This window comes from Callorhinus ursinus, unplaced genomic scaffold (assembly GCF_003265705.2).
Source record: "Callorhinus ursinus isolate GAN/ISIS: 27379988/994484 unplaced genomic scaffold, GSC_fseal_2.0 scaffold5, whole genome shotgun sequence".
NCBI lineage: Eukaryota > Metazoa > Chordata > Mammalia > Carnivora > Otariidae > Callorhinus > Callorhinus ursinus.
The window spans coordinates 15,147,867-15,171,733 of record NW_027397067.1 but is presented as its reverse complement, the minus strand read 5'-3'; the positions used below and the strand labels follow the sequence as shown (position 1 = coordinate 15,171,733).

The following is a 23,867-nucleotide window of genomic DNA, read 5'->3' as shown; positions in this document are numbered from 1 at the left end:
CTGACTAGTCCTGGATTTTTGTTTGTAGGTAGTATTTTACTTACTGATTCAATCTCCTTACCCATCACCAGTTTGTTCAGATTTTCTATTTCTTCATGATTCAGTCTTAGAAGGTTGTATGTTTCTAGCAATTCATCTATTTCTTCTGGGTTGTCCAATTTGTTGGGTGTGCAATTCTAGTAGTCTCTTATGATCCTTTGTATTTCTGTCATACCAATTGCAATGTCTCCTCTTTCATTTCTGACATTACTTATTTGAGCCCTCTCCTTTTCTCTTGATGAGTTGAGCCTAGCTAAAGGTTTATCAATTTTGTTTATCTTTTCAAAGAACCAACTCTTGTTTTTATTGATCTTTTTTATTGTCTTTTTAGTCCCTATTTTATTTATTTCTGCTCCAATCTTTGTTATTTCCTTCATTCTGCTTCGTTTGTTCTTATTTTCTAGTCCCTTGAAGTGTAAAGTTAAGTCATTTGAAATTTTTGTTTCTTGAGGTAACGATTTATCGCTATAAACTTCCTTCATAGAACTGCTTTTTCTGTATCCCACAAATTCTGGAATGTTGTATTTCCATTTTTGTCTCAAGAAATTTTTTTGCTTTCACTTTTAATTTCTTCATTGACTCATTGGTTGTTCAGTAGCATGTTGTTTAGTCTCTACATAATTTGTGCATTTTCCAGTTTTCTTTTTGCAACTGATTTCTAGTTTCATACCATTGTGGTGGGAAAAGTGCTTGGTATAATTTCAATTATCTTAAATTTGTTAAGACTTGTTTTGTGGCCTAACATATGATCTACCCTGGGGAATGTCCCATGTACACTTGAGAAGAATGTGTATTCTGTTGCATTTGGATAGAATGTTCTGTATATATCTGTTAAGATAGTGCCTGCTCTTTGAGGTCTCAGGACAGGTTTCCAGTCAGCCCTTACATGTGTGTTTAATTGGAAGCCTGCCCCTCAGGCTGCAGCTATGATCATAAGCTAATAGGCTTTTTTTCCAGAAAGATTGTTCTCCTAAGTCTATTGTTTCTTGCTCCCTGGCCGGGGCAAGGGAGGGGGATGGGGCTTGCTGTCTAAGAACTATTTTTTCATTGGTTACTGCCCTGAGGGACCCATGAGCATAAGCCTCTCTGGCCACCAGAACCAGATGATATAAAAGTGTCCCCTGACAGCAGCCACAAAAATCAGGGCACCAGAGAAAAGCATAAGCTCCTTTTTCTAAGATACTGTTGAGCTGGAGTGAGGCAGAGAGGAATACGAAGATTGCATTACCAGCTTCCATTTCTGGAGAGCCCCTCTACAGGCCCCTATAAATGTGCCAAACCAGAAGCCTGCCCCTCAAAAAAACTGGGAGTGTGTTCCTCTTCTGTCTGTGCAGTGGGCTGGGAGTGGCAGCCTGCCAAAAACTGTCTCTCCAACTGTTACAGTCCCATGGGACCCAGGAACATAAACCCGCCTGGCCTCCAGAGCCAGGTGATCGAGGGGCACTCTTTAGGTAGCGGCCTCAAAAATCGGGTCACCAGATACACAAACTCGGTCACCAAGTGTGTGTAAAGGATTCCCTCTGGGAGATAATGGCAGTCAGGGGCAATGAGAGGGACAGAGCACGAAGATGTCACCCACTGGCTGAAGGGAAGCAGAGGGGGATTGCAAAGATGGTGGTTGCCACAAAAAGGGAATAAAAAGAAAAGAAAGAAAAGAAAAGAGGAGAGAGGAAGAGAAAAAGAAAAGAGAGGAATAAAGAGAAAAAAAAAAAGGTGGTGCCTACTAGCTTCATCAAGACAGAGGGAGAACAAGAAGATAGTGCTCACCACCCTCCATCCAGGGACAGTATCCCAGCAGGCCCTAGCCCTTAGACCAATGCTCTAAAATTAGGAAATGAGTCTCTTCCACAGGAAGTTTGGGCACTTTTCAAAAGCCTGCTTCTGTGCTGGGCCCTGGGGCAGGTGAGTCAGCACATAGGCCCTTTAGGGGACCTTCTTCAGTTTGCCGCAGCCCTGTGGGTCTCCACACTTGGCTTTTTCATAAGATAATAAAATGAGCTCCTATAGTGTTCAAAGAATAGTCCAATAAAGATATTTTACTGCCCCTTTATTCAGTAGGAATGGATGGGTCATAGCAGTATGTCTGACACTGGCAGGTTTATACAATAATTTTTTTTCTTATCAGCTACTTAATGAAATTTCTATCATAGCATCTTTTAAATGTTAATACTCTTACAGCTGTCTTCAAAGACCTATTTTGAACTAAATATGTTATCAATCAAAATACTCATTAAAATTCAATGCAAGCTTATGTGGAGAGAGAGATTAAATCATTGAGGCATCTGGGCCTCTTATTCCACTAATGTGACCTCATTATATCGTAATTTGTTATTACAGAGATTTAATATTCTGATGCCATAGAATTACTAAGGGTCTTCACATTTCCCTGGTTTTCATCTACCCTAATTGCAAACTTTTTGATCATTTACTGGTTGGGTTCTTGGATATTCCCAAGATTTGTATTTCTGACTGACTACAATGTGTAACCTAAGCAAGCAGTGCCCTCTGACACTGGAGATAGATGATGGATCCAATCCCTAAGGGATTGGTGTTCTCTCCGATGAGATGAAGAAATATTTTGAATCAGTGTTCCCACCAGCCACCTTTAATACATGTGGGTCCTGATTTGACTCCTTTGCATCCTGTACCTTATCACTGAATGGCATCGCCTTCCCTACATGTGTGATGGAGTCAGAGCGTAGAGGGTACTGCTTAGAACGTTAATCAGTTTCTCTGTCTACCTCAGAGAGAGTCCTGAGGACCAAAGAAGATAATGTGCAAAGCCCTAGTAAATGCCTTGCCAAAGTAAGTACCAAACAAATTATCTCCACAACCCACCACTTTAATCTAACCATTCAACCAAACATGTTACTTGGCTTTCTCCTGCCATTTAAGTAGAACCCAAGAAAAGCCAAAGGAAGAGATAGGACATTCTCAGTGTCAGGAATCAGGAATATAGCATTTAAAATTTTAGTCCATTTTCATATGAAGACAATTACCAAAATATCATAATTTAGAAGTAAACTCAGAATTAAGTCTGAAAATCTTGTCATCTCTAACTCATATACTTGTATCCAACACTGTTCTCAATTACAACAAAATGGTCATTCTTCCCATCTCTGATATTTTTTCTCCCTGTTAATCTATTTCTTAAAAAAACAAACAAACAAAACAAGCCAACCTTTGTGGACCTAGTTGACATGGGTGGGAATAAATTCTGACCAGATCCCAGAACCCAGAGATGCAGGATTAGTCCCATTCAGATTGTGATAGCCAGGAATGCCTGGGTGGCTCAGCTAGTTAAGCATCTGCCTTCAGCTCAGGTCATGATCCCAGGGTCCTGGGTTTGAGGCCTGCATTGGGAAAGCCTACTTCTCCCTCTGTCTGCCGCTCCCCCTGCTTGTGCACTCTCTTTCTCTTTCTGTTAGATAGATAGATAGATTGATAGATAGATAGATAGATAGATAGATAGATAGATAGATAATAAAATCTTTGAAAAAATAGATTGTGATAGCCAATAATTAAGTAGCTTAATTCCTAGTGATCACAGAGGAAGAATCTGTAAGAAAGACATGAGTTGCCCATCAGATCAACAGCCTCCTAGACTCAAGTTATTAAAACACATCTCTTATGACAGATGTGAGCTGTCAGGAAATAGGTATTTTCATTCAATAAGTCCTCAATTAGATCTGCTGTCTCTTCTACTATTATCCTCCCCTTGAACCCTATGCCAGCTACACTGGCCTCCTTTTCCTGCTTCCACAGCCACCCACCACAGTAGGACCTTTGCACATTCTGGTCCCAGATGCTACAATGCTCTTCCTCCAGATTCCCATATGGCTCACTCCCTCACATTCTTCAAGGCTTTGCTCAATGATTACCTTTTCAGTGTGGCTTTTCTCATGACCTAAATGCAAACGGAAACTCTTTCTCTGCCCCAGCTCCCCCATCTACTCCTCTGCTTGATTTTCCTGGATGGCGTCTACCACCACCTGACACATTCCGTATTTCACATGTTTGTCCATCACTGCCAGTCTCCCTGGCTCACTTGTGAGGTCCACAGGTAAGGACTTTGGATGGTTCTTTGTTGACCCATCTCAGGCACCTACAAGAGTATTTGGTACAAAGGATAATGAGTGAGTAAATGAAGAGAGCATATAGTAATGGATTTTTGTCATTTTGTTGGAGGGCTTTGAATAAGAGTTAGTCACGCAAAGAACATTATTTTAAAATCCATGTGGTGCATAATTTTGGTGACTTGATTTATATGTATACGTCTATTTGTAAATATAAATACACTGCAGTCTAAATTGTTGGGGTTGTTGCTGTGTGCATTCTTTAGTCACTGGAAAAACAAATGGCTGTGAATTCACATAACCTTCAGCACGACTCTGAGTAACAGATGACAGACTACTTTCCCATTGTTTTATGTGAAATAATGAAAGAGAAATATGTAGGAGAAAAAGCCATTTTAAAGTGAAAAGAAATGCCCACATTGGCTTGGCACAACCACCACTCACAGCAGCAGGACCCGAGGAAAACAGAAACTTTAGATTGCTGTGTGATGACCAGCTCCAAGTGCCTCCCAAGCAACAATGTCTGGCTCTGGTTCTCCAAAACTTCAGTTTGGGGAGATGCTACAGCCAACGGGAAGCCGGCTTCAACATTACGTAAAGAAAATTAAATCCCATAAAAGCAAAAGCATGACATTTCTTCTCCACACCCTCTGGTTTGTCCTCTATTATTATTATTTGAGAGTAAGCCTTAGTGCAAAATGAAAAAAAAAAAAAGGTAGACAATTCTTTGCAGATAACTTGCAGTTCAATAACCTGATAATTATTCATTTCAGCTTAAAGCATGCTTGTAAATATCATTTCAAATGAAGCACTGACTTGATTTTTAATCAATGAAAACTGACATTTGTTGAAAAGCCTTTCTGAATAATTACCTTGCATTCTTATTACTAAAGCGGATTTAATGGAAAATCAAAACAAACAATATTAATTACATCATATCCTCATTATATATTAATAGGTTCAGAAACCAAACATTGAGTGTCTTATAGAGCTGGGTGTAATATTTATATGAAGCTTTCTGATGGAAGCCAGCTTAATTCTAATACACCCATTTTAGTGCTCTGGCCTTCTGTTCTCTGGAACCATGAGTTTGGTCTCAGCTAGGAGCACACATATCTGGAATCCATGGTTTGGGCTCATGCCTAAGAACCCAGAATGTCACTGGGCATTGACTTTCTCATGCCAAGGGACATGAGTTGACTGATTGACCAGACACCATCTACTTTTAACTCAGAGTTATTATTAAAATACTTCTCTGGGTGATAGATTTGGAACATCAAGTGTATCTGTACACTGAGATCTGCTATCATCTGTATGCCCAGCAAGCAAGTGGGCAGGTACAAGCAGGAGCATGGAAATGAGAAGAGTATCACAGGAGAAGGGATTTCCTTAGATCTTCCACTCCTGGACTGGCCCCTGGACCATCAGGGCTTTTGCACTCATGTTCAGCCCTAATGCTGGCTCCTTAGTTGTAATTAGAACCAAGAAGGTGGTTTCCTAGCTGTGGAAACTTCTTAAGTTGTACAACGCTTCTGAGCATCAGGTTTCTCATTTGTAAATTAAAAATAAAAATGATATTTGGTTGCTTAAAGATTAAATTAAAAAGTTGTTATGAAGATTAAATGAATAATCCATATAAAGTACGAAGCAGAGTTTCTAATGCATACTAGATTCTCAATAATACTAGTTACTACAATCATTATTAAAGGCCCCTTCCAGTCCTGACATTCTATGACTATTCGAGTGCAATATGGAAGCCCCACCATGAATGTTTGATCAGACTTCTTACATATATATATATATATATATATATATATATATATATGAAACTTTATACTCTGACACACTTCTAACCCCTGAACTTGCTGCAAAACACTAACATAAGCAGGATGGGCAAGTACAGAGAATTAATTCAACTTTGGACATAGATGTCCTCCCTACTGGAATATAGACCACACACAAAGCAGTGAAATTTCACCAAAGCAGGCAGTGTCCAGACAATACCATCATCCTTGGAGACGATATTTGCAAAATCAAAATCATTTGTTCAGCAAAACTTGACTGTGCCAGGACCTGTTTTAAGTATAAAGACTCAGCAGTGAACAAAAAGACAAGTGCATCTTGGGGAGTATATGTTCAAGTTAGGAGGGGCAAAAGAGTGGAGTAGAAGGGAAAGGGGAGGTGATGCAGCACCCTCCATCCTTCCTACAGGCTCCTGAGAGCCTTCCCTGACTTCTCCATGACACCACTGTGCATATTAGTCAGGATTAAACTGCCATTGATTTCATTTCCTCATATAAATCCTCAATCTCTCCCTCTTTTCAATCCCACTGACCCTTCCCTGTCTGGTCTTTATTTTCTCTTGCTTTGGTTACAACTGTATTCCATATATTCGAAAAGCTACAGGAACAGAGGGGAGGATGAAATTTAAAAAAAGACCCAAGTCAAATTTCTAAAGACGAAAATGACAATGACTGAGATGAAGAATATAATTGATGGGATTAACAGCAGATTTGAAAATGCTGGGAAAAGTGAATTTGAAGACGTAGCGATAGAAACAACTCAAAGTGAAACAGAGAAAAAAGACTGACAAAAATATGAACAGAGCACCAGTGAGCTGTGGAACACCTTCAAATGGCCTAATATATGTGTAATTGGAGCTTTCAAGGCACAGGAACGAGAACAGAGGACAGAAAAAAAATATCTTTGAGGAGATAATGTTTAAAATTGTTCTACACTTGATGAAAATTATATACCCACTTTTGCGAGAAACTTAATGGAACCCAAGTGTAAGAAGCATGAAGACTACTAATGATAAGGAAACTAAAGCTCAGAGCATTTACCTAATTTTCGCTTTGTTATATAACAAGCTCTGGGTCCGTTCACAATGGTTGGACTTTATACATATCTTAAAGAAGTCACAGATATGGATAGATAAGGACTAGATCAGAGGTGAAAGCAAGAAGAAAAATATTACCTAGGCAAGAAGGCAGAGATGCTGCCAAAGAATCTTTAATATAAGACATTAACATTTCATGCACGAAGTCAAGGTCAACAAAACCATGCCTCTGCAGGCAATGAGCTCTACCAACCACACTGAGCAGGAAGCCAGTACTGAGAGCCACAGTTTATATTCCCACTTCCCTATTCTGTTGCCTGATTTCTTCAGTCTGCCTTCTTCCTCTCAGGCCTTAATATTCTGTTTCATGGGAATATTACCTGTTTCAGTGTGGATTTTTATGTTTGTTTGTTTATCTGTATCACAGGATTTTCTCCTATTCAAATAAAAAAAAGTGCTTGAGAAGTGGGATATGTATCATTTCCAAAGCTTGTAAGACAAAGAGATTTATCAATTATCTTTCTTTTTGCTCTTTTTGTGCTTATGAAGTAGAAATTGCAGGTACTCCTTCAGCACTTCGCTTGATGAGTAGTCTTATTCATTTATTTTTCTTAAAGAGCCTTTTAATTTCCTAGCTAGATTTTGACTATTTTGTGATTTCATGTATTTTTTTTCTAGATACTAATAAATAAATGGAACTACTGGTAAAAATCTGAAATTAAATTTCTAATTGAGCTAAGCACATTTTTAGTCTTCCTTCTTGTCTTCCCTCCGCACTACACAACTTCTACATACGATTTTTACCGGAGTTGAAATACTTAAAATATGCTTTAGATTGTATTCAACTAACAATCATTCCACCCTGCTGTGCACACACACCAATCTAGGCTACTGGGGGGTGTAAAGATGAATGACATTGGCACTTCCCACAGGAGGTCTATAACGTAGGGACAGTGAGACAAGATTAAACTAAACAAAATCCAAGCCAAACAATGACAAGTGCTTTCATTATCCATGGGTATTCTTCTGAATAGTTCGTTCAGATATAAAACACACACACACACACACACACACACACACACATACACACACACTGCAAGTTACAAAATCCTTGCTCTAAAGCAACTCAACATTAGTTGGAGCAGAATTCAGGCCTGGCCCCATGAAATCATGCACATATGTACGTTTTCAAACAGTGTTTCTGAAGTTTTAGCCTTACCTAGCACTACTGCTTATCACTTCTGTGACCCTACACCAAAAGCACAGTACACCAAAACACAAACAATGAACCTTCCGTTACCACTGCATTAAACCTATGAACCTTAGAAAACGGGTCTAAGTCAGCAGGCCAAGAAAAATGAACAACTCGTCCCCAAGAAAGTTCTAATTCTGAAAATAAACCCGATTTTAAGCACTACAGGTAACACGTGTGTGTTTCTATTTCTAAAATAATCCAGAAGAATGGTGGTCTTTCAAAAGACTCTAATACCTGCTCCTAACAATGTGCACATAATTTGCAGGGTTAAGACAAATGCACCCAGGAAGCAGACCGTCCAAGGAAAAGTAGGACGTCTTGCCTTAAAACCCCCTTTGACCCCCTCACGTTCCTGAAAATTGCACAGACCAAATAAACAGCCATCATGTGCACGAACCGAGTATAGAAAAGGAGGAAAGTGCCAAGCAGACTAGTGAATTTATTTCACGACCATTCATCCTTCCCATTTTTCTAGACAGTCCACGGGCAGATTGATAAGGCAGCAATCAGAACCCGGGGCTAAGATGGCTGAACAATCTGGGTGGCGCAGCCGCCATTCCATTTGTCAGACTGAGCCAGAAAAGGACAGGCCCTGAAGGAGCAGGGCAGAAGAGGGTGCGCGAGAGATGCTCTCTGGCCTTGGAAGAGGAGACATGCTATCAAGAGGCAAATGGATGTCTGGGAGCAAAAAGAGGAGAGAGGCAGCCTGAGCCAGAGAAAAAACCAGGAACAATGGGGTAACTCGGAGGTGTCTGGGGAAATGTGTTATTTCCTGAAGTAAAGGGAACGCAAGGTGCCGGAGAATAGCTTTATTTGAGCTCCTCGATTGTTTTATGGGTGATTTCCCTAGAAAGATTTTTCCTTTCCTCTGAACAGTTCAGCATACACACTCCCCCAGGATTTTCTCCTTTCTAGCCTAACCAGAGTGTTCGGATCCTAACATTCCTGCAGTTAAAAGCTCTCTACTTTCCGCTCCAGCATCTAGGTGGGCTCTCTTGCCTTTGTTACAAACGCTCTGCCAGCAAGAGAAAGGATTCTTTCTAGAAATAGCAAAATAGCAAAGGGATGGAAAGGGAGGGAGGGAGGGAGGAAGGGAGGGTGGAGTAGGCAGAGAGAGAGAGAGAGAGAGAGAGGAGACAGAGAGAAGGAGAGGGTGGAAGGAAAGTAAAACCAGGGCAAGAAACCCCAGCCTATTGTCACTGGGTCTTCTCGCCCGGCCTTCCTGGGAGTTGCCGCTCAGGTGACAGCCTGCTGCTGGGACCACTGGCTACTGCTCTTTCTTGCCCTTCAGACTCCCTTCACCATTGTGATGCAGTAATGAAGTAGAGCTGCCCTGTCAGACCTCATCAGCAGTCCTGTGAAGGCAGAATGAAATCACTTCTATTGACCCCCTGGCATATTTATAGGCTCTCTCTTTCTGCTGAGGCTGGTGGTTATCACCTCCCCATCCCACGATGTGTTTATTCAGCAGCGCGCTAAATCACGCCTGGGTGCAAGTGAAGCATTCATCAGGAACCACAAACCCCTCTTTCAGGCTGCCAAACCTATCCAATTACAGAAGCTGGAAGGGCCTGCAAAAGCCCCTTCGGCCAGGCAAGTTCTCTTGTTTGTACCCTCAAAAAATAATACCTTCTGAGCTCTGCACGCTTCCTCTGTCCAATCTGCATGTTGACTTTGAACTAGCAGAGCACTCATTTATCCATTGGAGTACTTTGAACTAGCAGAGCACTCATTTATCTGTCATTGGCTGCGTCTCCAAGTTCTCCCTTTTCTTCTTAAACAATGAGAAAAAGGCGCTGCATTATTTTCTGGAGAGGTCGGGGAGAGAATGTGGGTACGCCTGCTACTTCCCTCTGTGTCTTGGCTACCTCTTCAGATGTGCGAGTTATGCAGTCCTGTTCTCCCGAAGGGCAGCTAGCACGCTGGTCCCATGCTGCCCTCTATCTTTCTGTTTCTTGCTAGACAAGTACTTTGGAAGAAACTATTAAAATAACAAGGGAAATTATATCATTTTGGTTTAAAGTCATGAGAACTAGATTTAGACATGCCTTTAAAATGTGGGCAGTTGAAGATGGTAAATGTACGTGTCTCTTAACACAAATTAATTTAATTAGAGCTTTGGGTTTTTATTTTTTTAACCATACTTGTACATTTTCTATTTCTCTTAATGTATCTTCTTTTTCAGGTTAGAAAGAGAAGCAAAAATTAATATTATTAGACCAAGTATTTTATTCTGTAGCCGGCAATGTTTTCTGAAGCTAATTACAATGGAACATTTATGATTTAGGATTTTTTTACTTCTGGGAGGCAGAGTTGGAGAAGAGCAACAAAACCTACCTGGGACTTAGAAAACCTGGATTCTTGTCCCAGTTTCACTTCTAACTAGAATTGTAACCTTGTTAAGTCATTAATCACTCTGGGCTTTCACTCCCTTATCTATGGTTCTGTCTAGAGCTAACATTTCCATACTTGCAAGCATGGCATTGAACAAAGGGAACGAAGCTAAATGACCACTTGATTAATAACCAAGCCATTTGTGAAACCTGGGGCAAAGGTTGATTGCTTCCCTTATCCCCAGAGGCTAAGGCATAATAGCGGTTGAGGGTGCAGCAGTAACATACAAAGCATAATAAGAAAGACACCTAAACCAAGCATCAACCTTACAGGGTATGTTGGTACATACTTAACAACTAGGTCTTGGGGAAAAAAAAAAAAAAAAACCCTGATCTGTAGCCTTTGCGAATTTCTGTGGTGTAAATAACTCCCACCATGGTCAATTTCAAGCTGCCAATTTGATTTCACTGATAGAGGAGTCAGGAAGAAGTGCTAAAAATTGGCTCTTCCAGAGCCCTCCCAATGGTTCTCCAGCACAGCACAGGTTCCACCCCAGCAAACCACTGTGTGCTCAGCTCATCTATCTCCACCAACCACCTACTCCCATGGCTCTCCAGAGATCCACTGGGCTTTGAGGAGAGAATGGTGGGATTCTACCGAGAGCCCGAGACACACAAACTAAAAGTGGTAAAATCCTAAAGAAAACCTTGCATTAACAGAGAGGTTTTGAATGCTTCTCAAAGATGTCACAGAAGGGACCTGGGTGGTTCAGTCGGTTACGCATCTGACCCTTGACGTGGAGCCTGCTTGAGATTCTCTCTCTCCCCCTGCCCCTCCCTCTGTTTTCTCTCAAAAAAAAAAAAAAGTCACAGAAATATCCCTAATGACAGAAAAGGCAAAGGAAGGGAAGGAGATCTTGTGCTTCTAGTCTTTCTGGATATATAGTCCAAAGGTACCTTAGAAGAAAATTTCTTTAAAGTTCCATGTGAATTTTGCATTCTGTTTTGGAGCTATCTAGAACCATTTTAATATGAAAATAATATAAAAATAAGGAAATAATATGAACATTTTAAAACCAAAAAAAATTTTTTTTACATAACCCCTAACATACCAAAATGGAAGTCAATAAAAGACTCTAAAATGAAATCACAACCTGAAGAATTTTGAGTGGTTTTCTCCATGAAGAAAAGAAGAGAAGGAGAGAAAGAGGGAAGAAAGAGAAAAAGAGAAAAAAGAAGGGAGAAAGGGAGGGAGGAAAGCATGCAAGACAAGCTATACCAAAGCACTATGACATGGAAGAAGAGTTGTTTTGAAAAGAGATACCACAGTTGTGACATACTTCTCATGAATCAGCTCGTCACCACTCCTGACAAGAAGGCTCCAAATTTCTGTGCTCTTTAGCTCACTAGAAAAACAAACACTTTCTTATTTAGATGAATGCTTATTTAAGCAAAATGGGAATCGACAGAGGCCATTATGTTATAAAGACCCCCAAGACAGGTGTGTCAAAGAGGAATCTTGCCATAGAGAGAGACCACAATGATAGTGGTAATCAAGGACAGACACACGGAATTATGAGGAGGTACAGCCTTGGTCTTCACATCCTCAGAGGCAAAAAGGGAGAGGTAATCTAGAAGCTTCACTACCTCGGTGGGAAAGGGAATATTTTGAAGAATTTGTACTAATGGGTCAAAAAATTCCCAAATTGGTATCAGACCATTCAATTTCATCTCATAAATATTCACGGTGCACCTGTGAGCACAAAATTCCAAGGGGAGCAGAAATTGGTTCAGGAAAAGGGGCAGGGCATAGGAAGAGTGTTCAAAGATAAATAAAGATGTGATAAGCATCCTAAAGAAGCTAAGAATATAGCAGAGGTTGATAAACTGCCATCTAAAGTATGAGGAAGGATGACAGGTATTATAAGAGGTAAAAACACAGTGTTTGAGTAATAACTCCCAGTGGGGAATAAGAAAATGCACCATAACCTGCTCCTATGCCTATTTATAAATTCAGTTTTTTCCCCAATAAGTGGTATATTGTGCTTTTGCAGAAATAAGGGAGTCATTTGTATTTCAAGTAGATATACCCAGATTTACTATGTGTTTCCTTTTCTCAAGTATCATTTAACCACGGAAAAAGAACTTTTTGCCTATTGCCAGCTAAAACAAAAGAAGTTTACAAATAGCCTGACCTTCTAAAGACCTTGCAGACCAATTCTTGGTGATGAGCTCATACAGTTGTGTGCTCTGAAAACTCTTTCACATATCTTCCAGGGCTGAAGTGGAGGCTTTGCTTTTGGGTTCGAGCCATGAGTCTAGAAATATTTACAAAGAGTTATTATTATTTCTTTTTTACTAAGGGACATAATTCTGATCGTAACTTTAAAAATTATTAATGTCCTATTAAAATTATCTGTGACTTTAAAATGTATTTTTGCCATTTCAGTGTTTATTATTCAAGGATTGAGGAGCATATGGAGATTGTTAAAGAGAACACCAGCTGGTCCACATGCTGGTTGACCCGGGAATTTTGCACCCACAGTATATAACTATCTATGGCACTCAAAGCCCAACACCTCATAGAATTCTAATAAATCTGCTCAGTCACATGTACAGCAAGACATCTAGATATTTTGAAATTTCAGGTAACTGAATTTTAATTTTCTTCATTTATAACATTTGGGGGGGGCACTGCCACTAAGGGCCAAATTCCAACCATCCATAGCAGATGAATTAGTAAATTCATTAACTGTGTATCAAAACATGTGTTTTGAACCAGCCTAGAAAGGTATCATAATGAAGAACATAGACTCCAGGGCCAGACTTTTTGGATTTCTGGTTTCCCCTTTCTCAGGCTAGAAAGTCATGGACAACTTACTAACCTTCTCTGAACGTTCCTACATGGTGAGGTTGTGATGATTAACAAGGAAACATCTGCAATACACAGAAACCATCCTTCAGCTCTACATAAGCATGAACTGTTAGTATTGCCATATCTTCCTACTTCCCCAATTGTATACTTCCCTAAACACGGACCCAGCTATAGTTAGGGTATTAATGGAAGATTTATGTTTGCAGGCCTTGCAAAATTCCAAAAAAAACAAAATTCAGCCAATATTTTAGAGAATGACATCTGAGATGACACTTAAAGAAGATTTCCATGTTGACCCTTGGACCCCAAGAAAAGGTGACAGAAGGGGGTCATGGATGAACTTTAGGGAATCAGTGACCCCCTCAAAAAGCATTTATGCAAAAATGATTATGTCTTAATGGGCATTTTTTGGCAGACATTGCCATGGCTTTCATCAGATTGAAGAAGAGATGCAGAAGTCGACTAAAATCCCTGCATTTCAACCAAAATACCACTGACCTTAGAATTCAAATAAAACCTAATTCAAGTATTGTCTAATTTCTCTTCTTTGCTCAGACCTAACCCCTCATCTTTATGTGCTTGCCAACATTTCATGTTAGGTGGCAATTATTATATTTATACCACCTGTTTTTTTTAACTTTCCATTAAAACATAGATATGCAAACTATTATCAAGCCCCGTTGTAAAATTCAGGCTTACTTATACTATTTTGAACTTAACAGTTACTTTCATTTAGAATTCTTATTACTCCTCTTTCTCCATCAAATTTTTTTTAGAGAAGCATCCCGTAAACACACAGAGGGATAGTAGAATAAATGGGCTTTGGCATCAAACATGTGCCTGGATTCCAGTTTTCCCTCAAAGGGAAGATGGGAAACTTGCCCAAGAATGGCTCTGAGGAAGGTTGCAAAAGACATAGCATGCAAAGTACATGGCCTTCAGACACAGAAGAAATGCAAAGATGGTTTTCTTCCGCTCCCCTTCCTCTCCCAGCCCTCTATCCTTTAAGAAGAAGGATTGCAGCTTTGAAAATGGCACGCACTTACTCCACAGACATTGTCAAAATTAGCATAATCACCTCTGGTTTTATTCATTATATTCAGAATCATATTTTCCATGGAAGAAGAACTGGCAAAAAATAAATAAATAAATAGCTTTAATGTTTAAGTGCAGCAATTTGTTCTAAAATGAATTCATGTTAATAAAAAATTTAAAGTGTACATGGTGTAGTAAGTTAGAAATTATTAGTGTAATATTATTGAAAATGACCACATTCTCAGCCAATTATTTTGTGTGCCCTTGGTGAAAAGTTTTCACATTTATTTTCAAATTCTCTCTACATAAATTTCATGTCTTTCCCATCAGTGTCATTTTTTTTAGAAATAAGCCTTTATTACACAAACATTTTCAAAAATATTTCTAATACTCCAGTGTTGGAAAAGATACATGGAAAAAAATGCCAGTGATTCAAAGACTTATTTCTTTTTTGAAACCCAACTGTTGTCTCCTTAGGAACAAACTTTTAAAGTTGCCTCAAAACTCAACTCTAAAAAGAAAAACAATTTAAGGATTTTTAAAACATTAACAGAATTTACTGTAGTAAGACAAAGCATACAAACCACGTCCTAAGTATCAAAATGAGAACAATTTTTGGTTAGCCAAGAAGTAGGGTTCAGATTTCTGGTCCTTGAATTACACAGACATTAGATTTACTGCCATTAAGAAATAGCTTTCCTTTCTGATGGCTGAGTAATATTCCATTGTATATATGGACCACCTCTTCTTTATCCATTCGGCTGTTGAAGAGCATCTCAGCTCTTTCCACAGTTTGGCTGTTGTGGACATTGCTGCTATGAACATTGGGGAGCATATGGCCCTTCTTTTCACTACATCTGTGTCTTTGGGGTAAATACCCAGGAGTGTAATTGCTGGGTCATAGGGTAGCTCTATTTTTAACTTTTTGAGGAACCTCCACACCGTTTTCCAAAGTGGCTGTACCAACTTGCATTCCCACCAACAGTGTATTGCATGGAGCACTAGGTATTATACACAATGAATCATGGAACACTACATCAAAAACTAATGATGTACTGTATGGTGACTAACATAACATAATAAAATAAAAAAAGAAATTAAAAAAAAAAGAAATAGCTTTCGTGTGTCATTTACATGTAGGGATGAGCAGTAATAGAATTTTTATGGCCACCTAAGACAAGACCTGCACGTGCATGATTTTCTCATCTCACAATAAATAAGATCCTGAGTTAAGGCACCTGGGGAGCAAAGGAAACGATAATGATGAGTCTTATGGGAGTCCTCAAGGGACTAATAACTCCAGGTGGTCTTAAAAATCATGGAGAATATCCCATCAGGAGCTCTTGGGAGGAAGCCAGGGATATGCAGCTGGTACAGCGTTCAAGTCCTCTTCACAAACTGCTTCAGTATGGGCCCTTGTCACTCCTCAGGGCCGCCCTTCAGCGAGCAATAATTACATCACATTCTATAGATTATCCCCCTCAAGTGATTTCTCAAATGTTCTCACTAAGTGCTATCTTGAAAGCCACAGCTACCAGCTAGGAAGAGCCAATGCGAGGGGTGACTGGTATCAGCAGAGGGCGCTGTGGGCGCCTCACCCAGCTCTCCAGTCTGTCCTTCCCTCCCCTTTCCCTGGCCTTCAGGGGGAAAAAATAGTCTGTGGTTGTCCTTAAAAACTCAGGTGCAGGAATCATGCTAAGCAGGAGTTCTCCTTTCCACGTCTTTGAATTCTGGTTCTGCTCTGTAACAATTATATGGCTTTAGTTGTTATTCCTTAGGTCTCAGTTTTACCCTCTGTGAAACAGGAAGAGGAAGACCTACTGCCTAAGGTTGTTCACCTGACTAAAGGCACTAATGTATATAAGGTGCCCGGGGCCGAAGGCCTGCTTATGGTATGCACCCAAGGAATGGTGTAAATGTGAATATTTAAAATTGATTAAGTAGCTTCTCCAGGCTGGGCATTTTGTTAACTTTCTCAGCCAGGCCACCGGGAGTGTGGGGGACCTTGTGGCTGATGGCAGTGTCCAACATTCAGATGTCAGAATTCAAAAAATAAATATGCCAGCCCAGGCTTTCACTTATTCTTGAACATATAATTAGTGAGAACTTTCTGTCTGATGGGCTGGATGTTAGGTGATGGGGATACAAAAATTAAAAAAGAAATCCTTGCTCTCATAGTTCATAATCTAATGGGGGGAGGGGAATCCATATATTCATTGCCAAGAGGGATCATATGAATAGGAGAGGAAATTATTAAACAGGAATCTTATAAAAATTATCTCACAGGTGACTATGTTTTTCTTTTCTAAATGGCTTTCCTCTCCTGTTTATTACTCCATTATTTAACACACCAGTCTGTAAGCGGCGGCATCCTCTCAGCTCCATAAATGGCAAAAGCCTTAGAGCAAAGTAAAAAAAAAAAAAAAAAAAAAAAAAAAAATGCCAGATCCATGCAGTTTTGACCAGTCCCAGCTACTGTGACACATCTATTTCCAGCATTTCAGGAGACTGTTAAGGTTCCTCAGTTTTTATGGTGGACGAAGGATATGGGACCTGTAATGGGGAACAAGAAGGAAAAGCCCCCCACTATATAGACACTGTGACTGTGGGACGGGAGACACGCTGCTGCGGCCCCACGGTACTGACTCAGACACCAGAGGAAACTAGGAACTAGAAAGGGAAGAATTTGGAGAGGCTTAGTTGTGTCAGTACAGGAGAGGATTGGGAAAGAGACCCCTGCCGCCACATCCCAGTTTGAAGTCAGTCACCCCATGACTGGAGCACTGTCTATGGGCCCTGGCTGAGAGCTCACCTACGGCTTCCACAGCCCTGCACCAACCAGATGAAGGACTTAACCCTGAAGTTCTACTGCAACCTCAACCCTTTGCTTCTCTGAATGGGTTTGTAATGAGATACAGATCTAATGAGTAGCCATCTTTTAAAATCAAAAAGCACTTCAGCCTCATTAAACGCTTACAATTGTGTGTTATAAATGCTTACTCGGCACACAACATTGGGATATATCCTCGGGACAAGGCAATGACCTGCTGGGAATGACACTATTTAAACTGTTTCTTAGGCCCAAATACTGTTTGCAAAATGTTTTAGAGACTTCCTTATAAATATAAGCTGGAAAGCCAAGATAAGTCCTTGTTTAGAGCATCCAAAATCTTAGCAAATATTTTAGCCTGTGAGTTATGAATTAGCAAGATTTCATTATTTTTCTGCAAGAAAATGAGAGGCATCAGGTCCTGCAGAAAACCTAAACAAGTCCTCAGAGCTGAGGCATTAAAAAGCGTCTCGGTATTTATAGGGCTATGTATGGGGAAAGGTCAAGGCCTTGAGGAAGCACACCATTTGAAAAACAAAGTATAGAGAACATCAGCAATTTTCTCTGAAAAGTCGGATACTTGTTCCACCTTTTGTCCCCCACTGAAGGAGCAATTTTCTCTATCACGTACGAGGTAGCAGTGTCCTATTCGCCCTTCTAAATAGAGGAGAAAGGTGCTGAAATATGAGGTTTATCTTCAGCATCCTTCCCCTGCCCCATTTAGCACCCTTCTGCCATCTCTTGGAAACCCCTGAATCTCTAGGACCATGTTGGTGTTCCATGACATGATCTTTTTTCTCACCTTCCTCATGCTCACATTTTCTTCCGTCCCGTTCTGCTGAAGGAGCTTATGATACAGAGGAAGAGGAGAAGCTCTGGACTTAAAATCAGAGATCCTGAGTTAGAGTGGTTTAACCAAAGATGGGGTCCAAGCATCAATATTTCTGAATGCTTTCCATGCATGTTGAGATGCAGCTCGGCTTGAGAATTAGCATGATGTTAACTGATGTTGATAATACTCAGCTAAGACTTCTGCTAGAAAACAAGTACATAAACTCTTACTTTCCCTCAATATGAGTCAACTATGCTACGCAGCCTGAGGAATAAGTGTCCAAGGATGAATATTAGTGCTTCATGTCAGGTCATTGGGAAGCTACCTACATGTTAGTGAGTCTTGTGAACATTCTCAGATCTGCTACTCCATCTACCCAGCAACTGGTCCTAATTCAGAAAACACTTGTACTACTCCTATCACCCATAGAAACTCAAAGAACCATTTGAGAGGTAGCTAATGACTATATAAATTTGCTGGTATTGTGTCTTATCAATAGGAACCAATCCAGGCAAATATATTACTGAGCCTCTTCTGGAGAACAGCTGCTTTCTCCAAATAAAGTGTAGGCTTCCAGCCAATCATTTGGATCATGTTCATTAAGAAAAACAAAATTCTCTCACCTTCACCTGCAGACTGAGACTCCTTGTTATGATTTACAAATATGATTTCACATATGGCCTGGGACTTTCTTTTGGTGCCTGACCAAAATATACTAAATAATATATTAATACTGATATCTGAGTGTGGCTTCTGGAAAACTATATTATTGAAAAGTTCTTTGTGTAAAAATGTATCATTCAGTAAATAGAATTTGGATAACTGAGAAACTCTGAGGGAAAAAAAGTAAGTTGAGTCCATACCCCCCATATTAAAACAGGGTGAAGTCAAATGGATCACAAACTAAAAAGTAAAGTAAATAAAGATAACCACAAATGAACAAGAAATAAACTATGTGAGAATTCTTTTACCATCTTAGAATTGAAACAGCTATAATCTAGGAAGAGATTGATTCAGCAATATAAAATATTTTAACATATTATAAAAGCTGTTGAGATAGATGATAGGTAGTAGATGATAGATGATCGATAGATGATAGATAGATGATAGATAGACGATAGACAATAGATAGATAGATGATAGATACATAGATAGATGATGATGATGATAGATAGATAGATGATAGATGATAGATAGATAGATAGATAGATAGATAGATGATAGATAATAGATAGATGATAGATAGATGATAGATACATAGATAGATGATGATTGATAGATAGAAAGATAGATAGATAGATGATAGATAGATAGATGATACATACATAGATAGATGATGATATAGATAGATGGATAGATGATAGATAGATAAATAGATAGATAGAGACAGATCAACCATAAGAAAAGTCAAAGGATAACAAATTGGGGGGAAAAGTTAATTTATATGACATTTAAAAATCTGATCTTCCTAATGTAAAGTATTCCAACAAATTATTAAGAAAAAGACCAAAAACCCAAAAGAAAAATAAGCAAAAGATTAGAATAGTTTACAGGACAAGAATAGTAAATGGCTCATAAATGAAACATATGAACATATTTTTATTTTTCATACCAAAAACATAAATTAAAAATACACTGAAATGTCTTTTCACAGTTCAGAATGGAAAAAATTCCAAAGTTTGATAACACACTCTCATTGAACAAGGTGTCGAGAACTACCTTGTTCACTCATGTAGAGTGTAAATTACATATCTGTGGAGGACAAATAAGCAATGCTATCAAAATTGCAAGTGGTCATGTCATTTGACCTAACCACTCTCTTCTCTATAGACAGAACTTCATGCATATGAAAAGGCATATGTACAGTTATTTATGTGACAATTTTTCTTATAGTAAAATATTAAAAAAATAACCCAAATGTCTATCAAAAGGGGTCTATTTTATTAAATTATGGCTTATCTACTCAGTGGAGTGCTTGGTGGCCATACAATAAGGCCGCGGAAGTTGCTTTCAGTACTGACATTTATTGATGTCTAAGGGAACAAATGAAAGTACAGCACAGTCTGTATATTATTGTACTGTTTGATTTTTTTTTTTTTGAGCTAAGGGCAGGATCACTGATTTTTCTTGCTATCTGATCTCTCAGTTTCATATAATGACTGTCAAAAATGTTTATCCAATATTCCCTACCTAAATTGAAACCGCTGTAATGAATCCACATGCAAGCACCAATAAACATGGTGCCTGATTCCAGGCAAGACTAGAGTGAGTTTCCATTATTTCTCAGGTGTTCTCCAGATAAAACTGAGTCTCTGCCGATGTTGTCCAACCAAATTCTGTGTTATCATTATCTTCCCCATACCGTAAGTAAAGATAGCTCCTAAAATTGGAAAAGGAGAAAATAGGTGAGCCTGAGGTAGGGAAAAGCTCATACATAAGAAAAAAGTTTGAATGATAAAGCAAATTGAGAGAGGGTATCTCAGCAAAAGACAGATTCTGATTGACTAGATTTGGGTTTGGGTATGAGATTGGGCATTTCTAACAAGCTCTTAGGTGATGCTGATGCTGCTAGTTCATGGATCATATTTTGAATAAATGTTATCACTGCACATTGCACACAAATATACTAGTTAATGTGTTCGTTAAGTGTTAGACATTTTGGTTCTTGATATTTTATAGTGCAGATATCTTTGGTGAATTACTATATAACAACTGGAGAAATAAGTTGGGAGTTTCTGATTGCCTGGAACATACTCTTTTTTTCCTTTTAAAAATAATGGATTATAAGCTCCAACTATCCAAAAACTTGTAATCCAGCAGGTTTTCAGAAATTCCTATGTGTACTCATGCATGTGTGGGTATTAGTTTCTATGTGCATAAAAGAATTCTGGATGTCTCTGGGAGAATAAGAATTTTAACATTGAGTAGATGGGGAGCATAATGTTCATCAGTTCAATAGTGCTCAGACTTCATTATATTTCCTTTTGTGCCCTTTGAATTTGAATCAGATAAATACATTATTTATTATTAAATAATTTTTTTAATTCCCCTCCTAAAACTGATGACCTCTTGAAGTTGAATGGAAAGAAAGGAGAATTTATGCAGGTCTAAATACACAGAAAGCTTTTCCAGGAAAGACATGGTGCTAAACTCATCCTGACAAGCTTGGATTAGTTTAAATATACACACAGAAGCAAATAAATGTGCAATGGTTGTATCATCAGTGAATGAGAGTTTTCCATTTTTCTGATAGCTTTTTTTTAAAAAAATACTTATTAAAATTATGCATAAACATGATTTTAAAATCACTTCATGGAGTAGGACATAATAAAAAAAAATAGTACCCAATTCACTATCTATACCTCTAGGAGGGGTCCACAGGGAAAATCATTTTTTGTATTTTCCCCATGATTATGTTCATGTTGACAAGTAGTGTGTTTATACTATTTATGAATTCAGGAATTTTATGCATTAACCATCCACTCTCTGCTATAATGGATAAAGATTTAGCTCACCATCACCCCCAATCTTCACCTACCGTCCACTTAAAATAGTTTTATCACTTTTTTTAGGCTTTTCATAACTGTAAATAATGTTTCTTCTTTATTTCTTATCCTATCAACTAATAGGTGTCTCTTGACTCAGCACTCTGTATTATGAGAACATTCCTGCCCTTTTCCTTCCTTTTAGTTCTCTCTCCACTTTTTCCCTTTCAAACACTGTCATCTGCCAAGGTGATAACATTTACATTCTGTTTTTAATCACAAACACATAAGCCATATTTTATCCTAAAAGGCTTATCCTACATGTTGAAAATCTAAGGCAGTGACTATGTAATTATGACCACAAAACTATTTTTCATCCTACCCAAATAGTATGATATGATTCTTTTTTCTTATACAGCTTTTTACTTTTCCTAGAGGTCCTAACTGGTTTCTTATTTTCTTTCCATTATTTAACTTTTTCATAATTTTAAGAACTCAAGATTTTTCCCTAATATATTCATTTTTCCTCTGTAATATCAAGCCATATTTTTCCAGTGTCTCTTTCTTCCCAGAGCATTCCATTTTCTGCTGCCATTTGTATGGCAGTCCAGGCTTGCTAACACAATTATCTTCCTAATCTTCCCTTCTTTGCTGTCCTGGGTTGCATCCCTGCGCAGTCATTTGACATGAAGGGAAGCTCTTGGCCAACACATCCCTGCAGCAACCATAAAGAGACACTCTTCAGCTCAACAAGGGAAACTTGAGGTTTCCCTCAAAGAAAGGGAAGGGGACTAATAGCAAAAGTCAAAATACAGTATTCTACACTCCTCTTTTGCATGCCTCCAGAGTAGCAATCTGCCTTTTCAAGAAGTTCCCTAAGCTGATGAATCAAATAAGGCAATTTGGAAGTTGACTTTAATTTAGTTTTTTAATTCATGCCAGTTATGATTCATTCTGTTTCATACTGAAATATTGTACTTTATTTTTCTTTCAAGAACTATTTGACAGACACTAAATAGAACCTTTTTTTATAACAAAGAATGCTTAATTGTCAAAGGAGTTAAAATATCGTACATAGACTAATGACTAAGATTTTACTATATTTTACTGAGATGCTCTGATTCTGTTTCCTTAATAATGACCTATTCTTTTAGAGTCTACTTCTTGTGAGCCTGTAAGACAGGGTAGGGAAGGAGGTCTGTGATTACTCACCAACCTGATTAACTTTTTTCTCTTTTTGACAAAGTATTGTGTCATGGTTATGTACAGCTCCGATTCCACTTAAATATCTGTGTGACAAATATTCTGCAGAGGAAAAAGAATAGGACTTGAGTAATGTGACTAATTCAGCATACATAATTTGTTAATGCAGTTAGTGCTGATTCAGAACTATGAAATTCTTAGTGGAATGCATAAAGAAGGGAGAATCTAAATTTTACTTTTCTTATGAAGGTTCAATTTAGACCAAATTCTAACCTTTGATACAGAGATCAATATCTTGAAGACATTTAATGTGCAAATGGCTTATTTTATTCATCTCCATTTTTAAAATCTGACCTAGGAAGTTTAATTTGTTTATCGAGCTCACTTTCCTGTCTTGTACTTTTGCTCAATGAATATTTAATAAATGCTTAGTATTTATAGTTTCCTCCTACTAACCTGGCCCAGTGCTAGATTCTTGAAGGAATCAGAATAATTAAAATACCAATACCTCACTCCCAAGTATCTGGTAATATAGATAGAGACATAAGAAATGTAAATATGAAACAAAAAATATTCAAAACAGTTAATCAAGGGCTACATTGTGCAGCACAAAGAATTGAGTGATATTTAGAGACATCTGAAGAAAAGAGAAACAAAGATTGGAGCATCCATGGAAGTCTTAGTGAACAGAGATAGGATTATACAGTTACCTATGGGTTATTTTGATGCAAACATTTCAAGCCAAATTGTTGACTACGAAACAGAAAATTTTCTGCTGCATCTGGAACATTATTTAACTTCTTGGGTATGTTTTCTTTCTCTCTGTGTGATGGGAATAAGATAAAAAGATTAATGCTTGCTTTTGAAAGTTGACTCTAAATGTCAACATTTGCGTGTGTTTGACTTTGAATAGAGCTTACCATTCTAACTAAAATTCATGCAAGTAAAATTCTTTATTCTTTGCAAGTAACTTGAACTCCGAAGGCATTATCATTTTGGAAGATGTGTTAATACTATCTTATGACCAACCTTACTGCAATGGAGAAAACATCACTCAACTCAATC

At 38.5% G+C, this 23,867-nt stretch overlaps 2 long non-coding RNA genes across 3 annotated transcripts in view; one reads left to right on the top strand and one right to left on the bottom strand.

Moving 5' to 3' along the window:
* The window catches only part of LOC112823104 (uncharacterized), a 62,779-nt gene extending 39,899 nt beyond the window's left edge, over nucleotides 1–22,880 (bottom strand). For both annotated transcript variants that reach the window (XR_012378123.1, XR_003207935.2), the window contains exon 1: nucleotides 22,816–22,880. This is a non-coding gene — a long non-coding RNA (uncharacterized lncRNA). The remainder of the gene's footprint in view (nucleotides 1–22,815) is intronic.
* On the top strand, nucleotides 12,995–13,943 carry LOC141372723 (uncharacterized). The gene is made up of 3 exons (XR_012378122.1): nucleotides 12,995–13,190; nucleotides 13,400–13,525; nucleotides 13,624–13,943. It is a non-coding gene; the product is annotated as an uncharacterized lncRNA (long non-coding RNA).
* Nucleotides 22,881–23,867: the final 987 nt, after the last annotated feature.